Consider the following 12,910-nt stretch of genomic DNA (forward strand, 5'->3'; position numbering starts at 1 on the left):
AAATTAATAGACCTCGAATTCCACCCAGGGTACATAAGATTAATTAAATCATACCTGGAAGGCCGAGAGTTCCAAGTAGATGTTCACAACACACTGTCAAGCATGCGACCAATCAGGGCGGGCGTAGCCCAGGGGTCACTAATAGGGCCAATCCTGTTCATCCTATTTACGAATGACATGCCAACAGCGGAACTCACTACCACGCACCTCTACGCGGATGACACTGCTATCACAGTCCAACACTTTCAGTTAGCATCCGCCCGAAAGAGACTACAAGTAGCACTACGAACTCTCGAGCCCTGGCTAACCAAATGGCGCATCAAGGTCAACGTTGACAAATGCCAAGCTGTGATGTTCACTAGGAAGAACAGACGCACACGTATGCCAGCTAACATAAAACCGCTCAAACTATTTAATCGAGATATAGCATGGCACGACAAGGTCAAATATCTAGGAGTAGTCCTAGATAGAAAACTAACCATGCTATATCACATTAAAGACATCCAGCGGAAAACAAACGCACGACTGGCACAGCTCTATCCGATACTGAATAAAAGATCCAGTATTAACAAGCGAGTAGCAATAAACATGTACAAGGCCCTAATTAGGCCGATAATAACGTACGCAGCTCCCGCCTGGGGCTACACTGCTATGACAAACCTGGATAAGCTGGAACTAATACAAAACAAATGCATTCGAGCAGCGGCTAGACTCCCGTATGACACACCAATACGCCACCTACGCGCAATTGCGAAAGTCAGCTCGATAAGGCAACACATACGAAAACAAACACTCCGAATGTACAAGAAGTCATGGGGTAGTAAAGTCAACCCACTAGTCAGTGGAATAGGACGCTATGACGTCGATCTATACACCAAATACCCCACACCGAAACACATTCTGTTCAGGCACAGGGCCAGGAGGCCGGGGGCCCAAAACCGCCCTCGCTCTTAAACTGACACCAACTCACAATACCGCACCACTTAACACTATGCACACACACCGCAACACCTGTATATATGTGCATGCTTGTTTACAACATACATCCTTTCCCTAGATTGTGTTATGTTATTACTATGTTTTAGCCAAGCGAGCGAGGATTGAGAAAAGTAATACATCACGACGAAGGCAACACAGCCATGAAAGAGACGATCCAATCCAACCTCGCCCCCACCAGCGACAAAGGAGTGGACGAAAAACCAACCCCTGCTAATACCACTAACTATTAATCTATTAATTGTAATTGTAATTGTACTTGTTCTACAGGACACGAGAGCGGAAAAGCGGCCCGCACTCTACAGAAGAAAGGTAATAATGTATATATAACAGGATGTGTGTATATTTGTGTATATATTTACAGAGACAAGTGTGTGACACCAACACCGCAAAGAAGGGACGTCATCAGGCGGGAAAGAAGATGCCCCTTACAACAAGTAAGGCTTGGCACTAATCCCCTCTCCGTAAAAGGAGACTTGGCACCAGGGACTGCTGGCTGCTGGACCAAGGGACTAACCTGTGGCCCAAAGCCCAGACGCCAGCGGACCCGAGCCGCACCAGGCAGTGACAAGTAGGACTGATCCCCCATAATAATTGACAAAGCTAGGAAAATGGTTATGATTGCATGACACATATTCCTAACTAACACAACCTCTGGTCTTTTTCCAGCCCACATCCTTGCATGTGCTATCAAAAGATGTCAGGTTTTACATGTAGGCTCTTTCTTCTTTCTGCCTATGTGGTTTTTTCCTGACCCTTCAATACCATACTTCAACACCATATACCTAACACAATCTCGCCTGGTAACGTGTCTGACATGGAAACAGGCAGATACTCCTTGTATCACTTCCCACTCTACCCAGCTATCTCTTTTCTACTTAGAAATTAATAGCATGTCGGAGGCCATGTAGATTGAGTCGATGGTCACGGCGGGGGAGCGGGCTACGGGGGCCCCCCGTAAAAAAAAAAAAAAAAAAAAAAACTGTAGAATTCAGAGGAGCAGCTCAACAATTGAAGTGAAAGGACGTACGTGCCTCTTGCTCTGCCCTCCGAGAACTTCTAGAGGCTACACTACCTGTCCCAACCGGTTACCACTTCTCGGTACCTAGGGTTAGTTAGGGAACTCTGTGGTCCAGGGACGCACTTAACAATGGATCATCCCGCGCCCACTAGCTCACCATAGAATGTCCCCACATCTACACACACGGAACCAGGCTTTGCAATTCCCAAAAGAGCAATGATGCGCTTCGGAAAGAGCAATTTGTTGGCAAGCCTGGGGCCAATACAGACATACAACGCCAATCAATACAGACATAAACGCCGATCAACCAGAACGTCCAGAGGTGACCGATAGTGAAGGGCCGCTGTTATCACAGTACTATGACCAATTGGCGGTTGCCAATACTATAGCGGAGAGTGAGACCCCCTCCCCTCTCTACTCGACTGTGGTGATGCTGTTTTCACAGCGCTGCAACCTCAATACCACATTTCCATTGACACAGTTTGAGGGCAGGCCCACAGCAATGGCCGCTGGCAGGCATACTAAGCCAGACTTTCTTAAGGCTGACACAAGTAGCACTGCCATGCGCAGCCCCAAGAGGTCACAGACGACCCTCGCTCCGGATACCGACAGATGGTATTTCACTCACGAAACACTACATATTACACATGTTAGACATACCCAACACAAACCCACACATGACTTCGAAAGTGAATCGGAGCCTAGGCTTGCACCTTATGGTCCAGCCCATGCTGGCCCACACCGAACGCTGCATAGCTGAACCAGTGGCCGGCGTGGTGAAGACTGGGGGCGAAGTGCCGTCCGGTCCGGTGGCTAAAGAGGCCAAACCCAAAACGGAGAGCACCTCTCCCCCAACGCAATCCACCCCCTCCTATCCAACCTAGTGGTTGACCAGTCGGACGCTGGGAAAGTGGGACCGAGTCCCACCAACCCGAGTGAAGAGGAAAGGAAAGAGGGCAATAAGAAACAGACTCAGCAGATGGCGCTATCTAAAGTCCAGCCACCTGCTGAGCAAGCCGGCAAATTGGACTCCAACTCGGATGAGGCTAAGCTGGTGATGGACTTATTAAATTCATTCCAGGAGGCCGACTCTGAAAGCTCGGAGGGAGAAGAGCTGTGTGAGCGTGGGGAGACCGAAACCTTGGACCCAGCCACCCAGCCGGGAGACCAGGGTGATGGCTACAGGGAGGCTAAAGGGAGGAAGAAGGGGAAGGGGAAGGGGAAGGGGAAAGGCAAAGAACCCCAGCCCCTGAGCCGCAAGGCTCAGAAAGGTGTGGTACGCAATCCGAGTACCCGAGCTGATAGCAACACCGAAACATCTATCGGCTCAACCCAGTCACCACCCACCAAACCGCAGTACACCACACACAAGAGGCAGACTCGGCAGAATCTACCTTAACCACCACAAACAAAGAAACCAACCACCCGTAAGGGGTCAACCCTCACCCCTTATGGTCTACACTACCAACACAAAGGCACTTGAAATGGAGCTTCTCAAAAAGCTACCGCATGAGCTGAGAAACTATTACATCTCTAGGCCGAGAGTTGACATGCACGAAGCAATCCGGTTGCACATGACGAGCTTTGAGAACTACAAAATTGCTATAGGAGTGCTAAAAGGGCTGAATATTAACTTCATAAAAGTACTGCTCAACAGCACTATGAAGCGATTCGTAGTGAGGACCCCCATAAATGGGAGCAATGCGGACAAAATCCAGCTAGCAATGAAAGCACAGGATATCCCCGCATTCTCCGTAGTGCGGATGTGAACAGGGAATAGGTCAGCCAAAGGCAACCTTTTCCTAGTTAACGTGGCGGACACCCCAGGAACGGACAATCTGCGGAAGATGCAGATGCTTGCTGGTGTCAGTCGAGCCATACCGCCCCCCCCCCAGTCACTGGCTTCCAATATGGAGTGTGTCAGAGGCATGGCCATCCAGAGGCGGCCTGCCGACTGGAGCCCAGATGCCGCAGATGCGCCGCCCCCACTTGTCTCGCGACTGCCCCCACGGCAGCGACCCCGCGTACTCCAAGTGTGCCAACTGCAGGGGGAAACACGCAGCTAACTTTAAAGAATGTCCCAGTAGCAGGGACTACAAAGCCACATATCAACGCAAAGGGCAAAAGGGCGACAAGCGTGGCAACCCTAAAGCCCAAGCAGGCCCCTTAGGCACAGGCACCTCATGCAAAAATGAAACAGGCACAGCAGGCAAAAAGGACCCTTCAGGTCCCACAGGCCCTTCAGGCAAAAAGGGGCAGAAACAAGGCCCTTCAGGCAATCAAGGCCCATCAGGAAGAGGCATTTTAAATTTTAAACCTACATGGACGGAGGGTAAACACGACCCCGGGCTCTCAGCCCAACCAGCCCCTACCACCATCCAAGCCAAGACCCCCAACAACAATAGAAAGAAGGCCTAGCCCCATGCAACAAACAAAAGGCAGGTTAAGTCCATGCAAGCTCCCCCCTAGCTCCCACAGGGCCCACCCCAGGCCAGCTCCACCCCCCCCCCCGCCAGAAACCTGCCACCAGCAAACCAGCATTCGCACCACCGCCCGCAACACCCGCCCCCCGCACCACACCAACCCAACCCACCTCACCACATACACATGAAACACAGAAGAAACACGGAAACAGGTGCAGCAGACAGAAGGGAACATGGCAGGAAGGGTGTTCAAGGAAAGGATAGGAGAAATCCTGAAAACCATCTTTCCGAACTTGAACCTCACTCTAATCATAACCACTGGAGTTATGATAGCCAACTTTCTGCAATTCCCTTGGCTAAGGGACCTGGTTAATGTGATCTCTGACCTCCTGACCCAAGATGGCTGAACAACCCAACAAGGATAATAATAATAATAATAACAACAATAACATGCAAGGGCTTCGAGTACTAATATGGAACTGCCAGGGCATCAGGAAAGGAAAATACAAACTCGAACCCTCCCTAGCCGCGAACACTATACATGTAGCACTCCTAACAGAAACTTTCCTCCCACCGGGGAAGAAGTTCACCATAAGAGGCTACAAAATACACAGAAGCGGTAAGGCTAATGGAGTTGGAGGGGTGGCAGTTCTGGTAAGGAAGTACATCAAACATATGGAGGTGGATATACCAGAGCTACCAGTGCGAGGAACACTCATAAATGTCATAGCGGCATACTCCAGACAGAAAAGCAAGATACTAGGAGGAGACCTAAATTTGAAACACACCAGCTGGGGCTGCCTGTGCCCTAACTCAGCAGGCACAAAGCTGTACAACCATATTATATCCCAGAACTATATGATAACAGCCCCCAGCGAGCCCACGTTTCTAGCACCAAAAGGGCAGGTCTCCGATATATTAGACATAGCCTTACTGCGACATATTCATCAAGGGCATAGCATAACAGTAATAAATGACCTAGTGTTGAGGCACCAACCAGTGCTATTTACGCTGAATGCGAACCCAGAGAAATATCAGAATATCCCAAACGGCAGCTCAAATATAAAGCAGCCAAATGGGATGAATTCAAACGAAAACTGGACGCACTTCTACAGAGTACTGAGGCCGGGAAAATAGAAAGCTCAGCCCAAATTGACAAGGCAGTCAAAACACCAGTAGATGCGATCCAGGTAGCCACAACAGCGAGTATCCCAGTACACAAGCCTAAACAACACACTAACATCAAGATACCGGCCTACATTAAAGACCTAATTCACAAGCGCAACCATCGCAGGTGTGAATAGGCCCAATACCACTGCGATGAAGACCAGGAAATTAGAAACAACCTCCTGGTCAAAATCGAAACCCAACTAATGGATCATAGGTCACGGGTCTGGAACAATAAACTGAGTACGTTTGACACGAACACCAGACCGGTTTGGAACTTAGCAAGATATTTCACGTGAGAACCACACGTGATCCCAAAAATCAAGGGACCAAATGGGCCGGTATATGAAAACCAGGATAAAGCCGAGGTTATAGCAGACTCACTGGAGGCGACCTTTACACCCTACGAGGAACCGTCTGATCCTGCTTTCATTATCCAAACAGAGGCCAAGGTAGCGGAATTCCTCACAGATGCACCTATGCCCGAGGTTAAAAAGACTAATATACATTAAATTAAGTGGATAACAGATCACCTTAACCCGAAGAAAGCACCCGGCCCAGACGAGATCCAAAACATAATAATCAAGAAGCTAACTCAGAAAGCCCTCACACTACTCACAAAGATATATAATGCATTGCTCCAATTGCAGTATTATCCAGAGCAGAGGAAAAAAGGCAAGAATCCTTGTGTTTGGGAAACCAGGCAACGGCAAATCTGATCCAAACAACTACAGACCCATCAGCCTCCTGGACGCCCTCGGCAAAGTATTTGAGAAAATACTGCTGAAAAGGCTAGTAGCACATATCTAGGAAAAAGAAATCATCTGAAATGAACAATTCGGTTTTAGAAATGGCCACTCCGCCCCACAACTACTCACCTGCTTTGTCGAGCAAGCGACCATCGGACTAAACAAGCGGAGGGACACAGGCACGGTATTCCTTGATATCCAGAAGGCATTTGATAAAGTGTGGCACGAAGGCCTATTAGTGAAATTAATAGACCACGTATTTCACCCACGGTACATAAGACTAATTAAATCATACCTGAAAGTCCAAGAGTTTCAAGTAGATGTCCACAACACACTGTCAAGCATGCAAATGATTAGGGCGGGCGTAGCCCAAGGGTCACTAATAGGCCCAATCTTATTTGCCCTATTTACAAACGATATGCCAACAGCGGAACTCACTACCACGCATCTCTATGCTGACGATACTGCCATAACAGTACAACACCCTCAGTTAGTGTGCACCCGAAAGAGGCTACAAGTAGCACTGAAAATTCTTGAGCCCTGACTGACTAATGGCGTATCAAGGTCAACGTTGACAAATGCCAAGCTGTGCTGTTCACTAGAAAGAACAGACGCACGCACAGGCCAGCCAGTATGAAACCGCTCAAACTATTTAATCAAGATATAGCATGGCACGACAAACCCTAGTACCTAGGAGTAGTCCTAGATAGGAAGCTAACCATGCTACATCACATTAAAGACATCCAGTGAAAAACGAACACAAGACTAATACAGCTCTATTCTATACAGAATAAAAACTCGTGTATTAACATGAGAGTAGCAACCAATATATATAAGGCCCTAATTAGGCCAATAATTACATACGCAGTGCTTGCCTGGGACCACACTGCTATGACAAACCTGGATAAGCTGGAAATAATACAAAACAAATGCATTCGAGCAGCGGCTAGACTCCCATTTCACACATCAAAATGCCACCTACGCGAAAGTCACCTCGATAAGGCATCATACATAAACAAACACTCCGTATGTACACGAAGTCATGGGGTAATAAGATTAACCCACTAGTCAGTGGAATAGGATACGACATTGATCTGTACACTAAATACCCCACTCCGAAACACATTCTGTTCAGCCACAGGGTTGGGAGGTCGGGGGTCCCAAGAGAACCCCCTGATAAGCTGACACCCACACAATATTCTGCACACATCCTACACTGCAAGCGCTTGTATACATGTACATGTCTTTGTCTACTATTTTACAGCTTTAACCACCACAGGGAAACAAGCGAGGAAGGATTGAGAGAAGAAATCCAAACGACGAAGGCAACAGAGCCATTTAAGTGATGACCCAACCCACCTCTGCCCCCCCGCCAATGACAAGGGAGTGGACAGAAATCCCACTTCTCCAGCTATAATTTCCAGCTATTGTTCATGTTGTTTACATTGTTTTCTTACAGGACACGAGAGCAGAAAACAGCTGGCCCACTATCGATAAGTGTATAAATGTACAAATATATATACATAGTTACAGATTGCAGTGATGAGTGACATCACCACAAAGAAGGAAGGTCATCAGGCGAAAATGAAGAAGACCCTTACATTAAGTAAAGCTTGGCTCTATTTCCCCTTCTCTTTAAAAGAGACTTGGCACCAGGGACCGTTGGCTGCTGGACCAAGGGACTAACCTATGGCCCAAGCCCAGACGCCAGCGGACCCAAGCCGAACCAGGCAGTGACAAGAAGGACTGATCCCCATAATAACTGACAAACGCAAGGAAAATGGTTATGACTGCATGACACATATTCCTAACTAACACAACTTCTGGACATTTCCAGTCCACATCCTTGCATGTGCTATCAAAAGATGTCAGGATTTACATGTAGGCTCTTTCTCTTTTCTGCCTATGTGGCTTTCCCCGACCCTTAATGCCATGCCTTAACATCATACTACTAACACAAACCTTGATTGGTAATGCGTCTAACGTACAAACAGGCAAGTACCCCTGTAGTACCATTCCCACTCTTCCATGTTATCTCTTTTTTCTTAGAATTAAAAGCATGTCGGAGGCCATGTAGATTGAGTGGATGGTCACTCGTGGGGAGCGGGCTACGGGGGCCACCCGAAATAAATTTTTTTTAAAACATAGAATTCAGAGTATGTTTTGTCATGTGCCAGCTGCTACGCCATGCGGGCCAGCTGTGGGATTATAGACTGTTGGGCTGAGGGCCAATGGTAGAAGGTACATGAGACGGTTCGAGTGTCTAAGTGTCGAACGTATACTCGTGGGACTTAAAACTTTGCGTGAAGGAAATAAGTTGCCTCAGAAGACTTGTTCAACAGTAATACAAGTGACAGAATCGGTTTAACTGATCAACTTTTTTTTTTTTTTTTTTTTTTTTTTTTACTTGTGAATTCGTCTTGCAGAGACTACATTAATTGCTGTCACAGAGACCTTTTTGAAAAACTGTGCTTTTATAAAGAGTGTGTTTAATTTAGTGCATAAAGACTGCGCCTTAGTGAGAATTAATTTCATAAAAGGTTGTACCTCAAGGTTTAATTTACTTCATAAAGACTGTGCCTACATTTCTTTTCGAGAGACTGTGTTGATTTACTTCGTAAAGACTATGTTGATTTACTTCGTAAGGACTGTGTCTCAGTGGAAAATTAATTTCTTTTGAAAGGCTGTGTTTAATTTACTTCATAAAGACTGTGCCTACATTCCTTTTAAAGAGACTGTGTTAATTTACTTCGTAAAGACTGTGTCTCAGTGGAAAATTAATTTCTTTTGAAAGACTGGGTTTTATGTATTCCATAAAGACTGTGCCTAATTTTCTTCTCAAGAAACTGTGTAACTTACTTCGTAAGGACTGTGTCTTAGTGGAACTTAGTTTTCTTTTCACAAGACTGCGTGTTACAATTCATAAACTGTTCCTCTACGAAAACTTGGTTTCAAGTCACGAGACTGTACTGTAATCAATTAAAACTGTCTTCGTAGAAACCTTGATGTATTTCAAAGCTTGTGTGTGCTAAAACATTGCATTCACTTCATCGTATTCATTACGAGCATTACGAAAGACTGTGTCCGAGGGACTTGATTTATTTCTTTTCTTTGAACTATGATTAAGTGAAGTTGCACATGGTTGAACCTCAAAGTAACAGAAGGTTCCAGATTTTGTGTTGCCAATATTTTCAAGTTCGTCAGTGACTATTTCATTTACTGAACAGTGCTAACTTTCATCATCATCACGGAACTGTGATTCTGAATTTATTTCTTTGAAGTATTTTGCGTCCAACACTATTGACAGTGGAACTTGTGCATTTAACAAACAGTGTCGTGCCACAACATTCAGTGCAGTGCTGAGAGGAGTTCTATGGTGAGGGGAGGAGTTCAGCGATGTGGGATGACGCCGATGCTGAATGACGACGACCGACGCCGACGGACGATGCCCTTCTCTACATCTTTTTGGACACTCAAACTCCAACTATTCATCTGTAAAGGTGATATGATTTATCTGTTTTTCTTGAATAAACTTCAAGTTCCACTTAATAAGAACTTATTGCACTACCTTTCTCTCTTCGACTCTCTGAGCATGGACCGTACATACCCTGGCGTCAATCCATGTTTTCCACTAAGCTAAAGTACGGGCCTTCCTGTTTCAATATGTACTTGTTTATATTATAACGTACTGTCCTGATATGGAAATAAATACTCCTATGATTTGAGATGACTGATTTCTTCACTGCTTGGGATTGAAATTTGTTGTTAAAATTAGATGGTAAACAATGAAAGAAGACCTGGAAACTACATTCTTCTGGAAATGAATCCTCCTCTCTAATAGCATTTTTAGCCTACATGTAAGGCAGGTAATTATCCATTGATTTACATTTGAATTACCTTTATAATTTGTAGCATGAGAAACATCAAAATTGATGTACATTTAGAGCCTTGATGTCCTACCTCTGATACTTCGTTGAGTACACTATGGTTGCCATTGTATTTCCAGGAATAGAATACTGTTAACATCTTTCTGCTGTATCCATTCATATGCATTTAGACTGGAAAAATATATTATATGTTGGAAAATGATAACATCACCTAATGACAAAATACAAACAAAGTGTAGGTATGTTAATTACTAACCACAAGGGTTTAATTTCTTTACAGGACACTTAAATATGGATTAACTGATTTAATGTATATCTGAAAACAAAAATAATTGTGCTTATAAAATGATTAATGACTTTTCAATGCCTTATAAATGAACTTTTTTCACAGCTACCTGGAACATATGGTCAGCAAGAACATTGTTGTACCTGTAAACCTCTGCAAGGTTCTGTAAATTTTATCTTCCTCCATACAGAAATTGTAGATGTCTTCAGCTCTTTGACTTTATCATACTTCTTCCCTCTTTTATGTACACTCTTGCAAGGGATTATCCACAAATTTTCCTTGGGAAAATTGCAAAATTGCTGGTCACTTCATTACGTCAACACTTTTACACTAGTTAACTTGTGTCTTCATCCCAAGTTGCTGCAGCTCTTTTTATGCACAACTCCAATGGAGGTGAGCTGCATATACAATTTTAACCATATACCAACCCTCCTGTCATTCTTAAATCTCTGGAAGTATGGAGAATTGAACCCACACCTCTGAGGATGGCAGCTAAGAGCTCAAACCGTTATGCTGTGGAGGTGGACTTTTTACTTTTGTACTGAAACCACTTTTTGCAGGACTTGGCACATTAAATTTATGCATTGTCTTATTGGAATACCCTGGATCCAGTACCAATCTCCTCTGCAACTGGTAAAAGATGGTCTTCAAGCAGTTTCTAATAGTGTATAGATTCCATCCAGCCTGAGGGAAAAGATGTTTTTTCCTTGATAACCAAATCAACCCTATTCCATTATAAACATTTCCCCTTGCTGTAGGTAAGAAAATATCTGCTCTTCTTTCCTGAGGTCATGCCAGTAGTACGCCCAACCAAGTAAGTCTATCTAAATTTAATTTCTATACGTCACTTAAGATCACATATTTCCATTCTTCCTTCCAAGTCACATGCTCTCTAGTCCACTTAACTCTGTTTTCCTTATGCATTACTGTCATACAAGGCCGCTTTCTTTCTCTCTTGTATTTCAAAATGTTGTTCTGATTGACCATCCAGGATAATGTAGACTTGTGGACAACAATACAGGGATCTTATGAGAAGTTATACCTGAGTCTAAGTGCAGTTTTAGAATTATAGTGTAATTATTTTATTAGAGAGTATCTTACTTGTTTTATTGTTGTGAAAACCTTGTGTGATCACTTCAGCAGCAATAATAATAATAATAATAATAATAATAATAATAATAATAATAATAATAATAATAATAATAATAATAATAATAATAATAATAATAATAATAATAATAATTGTACCCGTTGGTACACCTATATACTGCACATTTGAATTTTCTGCCTTAAAGTACTCCTCTACAGCTAAAACTCTGAACTTTAAAACTGAATTAATTCAACCGTTTATCAGAAGATGTCACTGTGTTAATTTCGAATTGTTTTTGTCTACTAATTATCAAGAAGTGTGGACATTCTCTCACAGATGTCTCTACCAAAAAACTATGATCATGCACCCTGGTGCGAAGTGAAGGAACTTTTTGAAGAAATTTTCTATTCAGAAGTTTTGGTCTTTGCTAAATTTTGTTTTCTCATTTGTGGGTTGGCAATATTAATCTTTCTTTCCACCAGTTTTGAACTTAACCAATCCCGAATTTCTTTAATTAATTTTGGACCAATTGTGTCCTTCTTCTTCACATTTGATGTGTAAACTTTAGCCGACCAATAAACGCATGTGGGTGTGTCTTAATTATTCATGAAAGGTCTCGAATCTTCCACGAGGGTATAAAAACTGCTGATTTTCTTGTCTCTCGGCCACTTGTACAACATCTTACTTAGTGTATGGAAGTATAGCAGGAGGCGGGAAGCGCCTCTTTCATCCGCCAGCAGCTCTTCTACAAGGTAATGACCTTTTAACATCTTTAATTCTTGCTAGCTCAGCAGTTTAGCCCTCGGGGAAGGTCTGAAACATTTTCAATGTAACCTACATTTCGAAAAATGTAACTTAGTGCCGGCTTATGTAAAAGTTTCTTATTACTTTAACTTTAAATCGGGGATAGAGAGTGCTTTACCCTCTCGAGCTCCCCTTCATCTTGAGTTGAGGTGACTACGTTTTCATGACCGATTTTCTACTCTTAATGTCTTAAAATTTTCTTATACGAGTCACCTCCCTAGCTTGGGAATAGCCCCTGTATCAGCGGCCTAGTGCCCCTTAGGTTTTATAAGGTTTCATGTAGGGGCGCAAGCAACGCCTCCATTCATATTGGTATTTTGGGCCATTTAATTAACCTATTATTTTTCTTTTAAGGCCCTGTAGGCTGGGTATGAGATACCCCTGTTTAATTCTTGTAAGTTGCGCCTCGATGGCAAGTGATTGCAAAGCATTTTATTGCCTTTAATAGGCTTGAAAGATTGAGACCGGGTCAGCTCTTTATGGTGTT

This window comes from Anabrus simplex, chromosome 2, assembly GCF_040414725.1.
Source record: "Anabrus simplex isolate iqAnaSimp1 chromosome 2, ASM4041472v1, whole genome shotgun sequence".
Taxonomy (NCBI): Eukaryota; Metazoa; Arthropoda; class Insecta; order Orthoptera; family Tettigoniidae; genus Anabrus; species Anabrus simplex.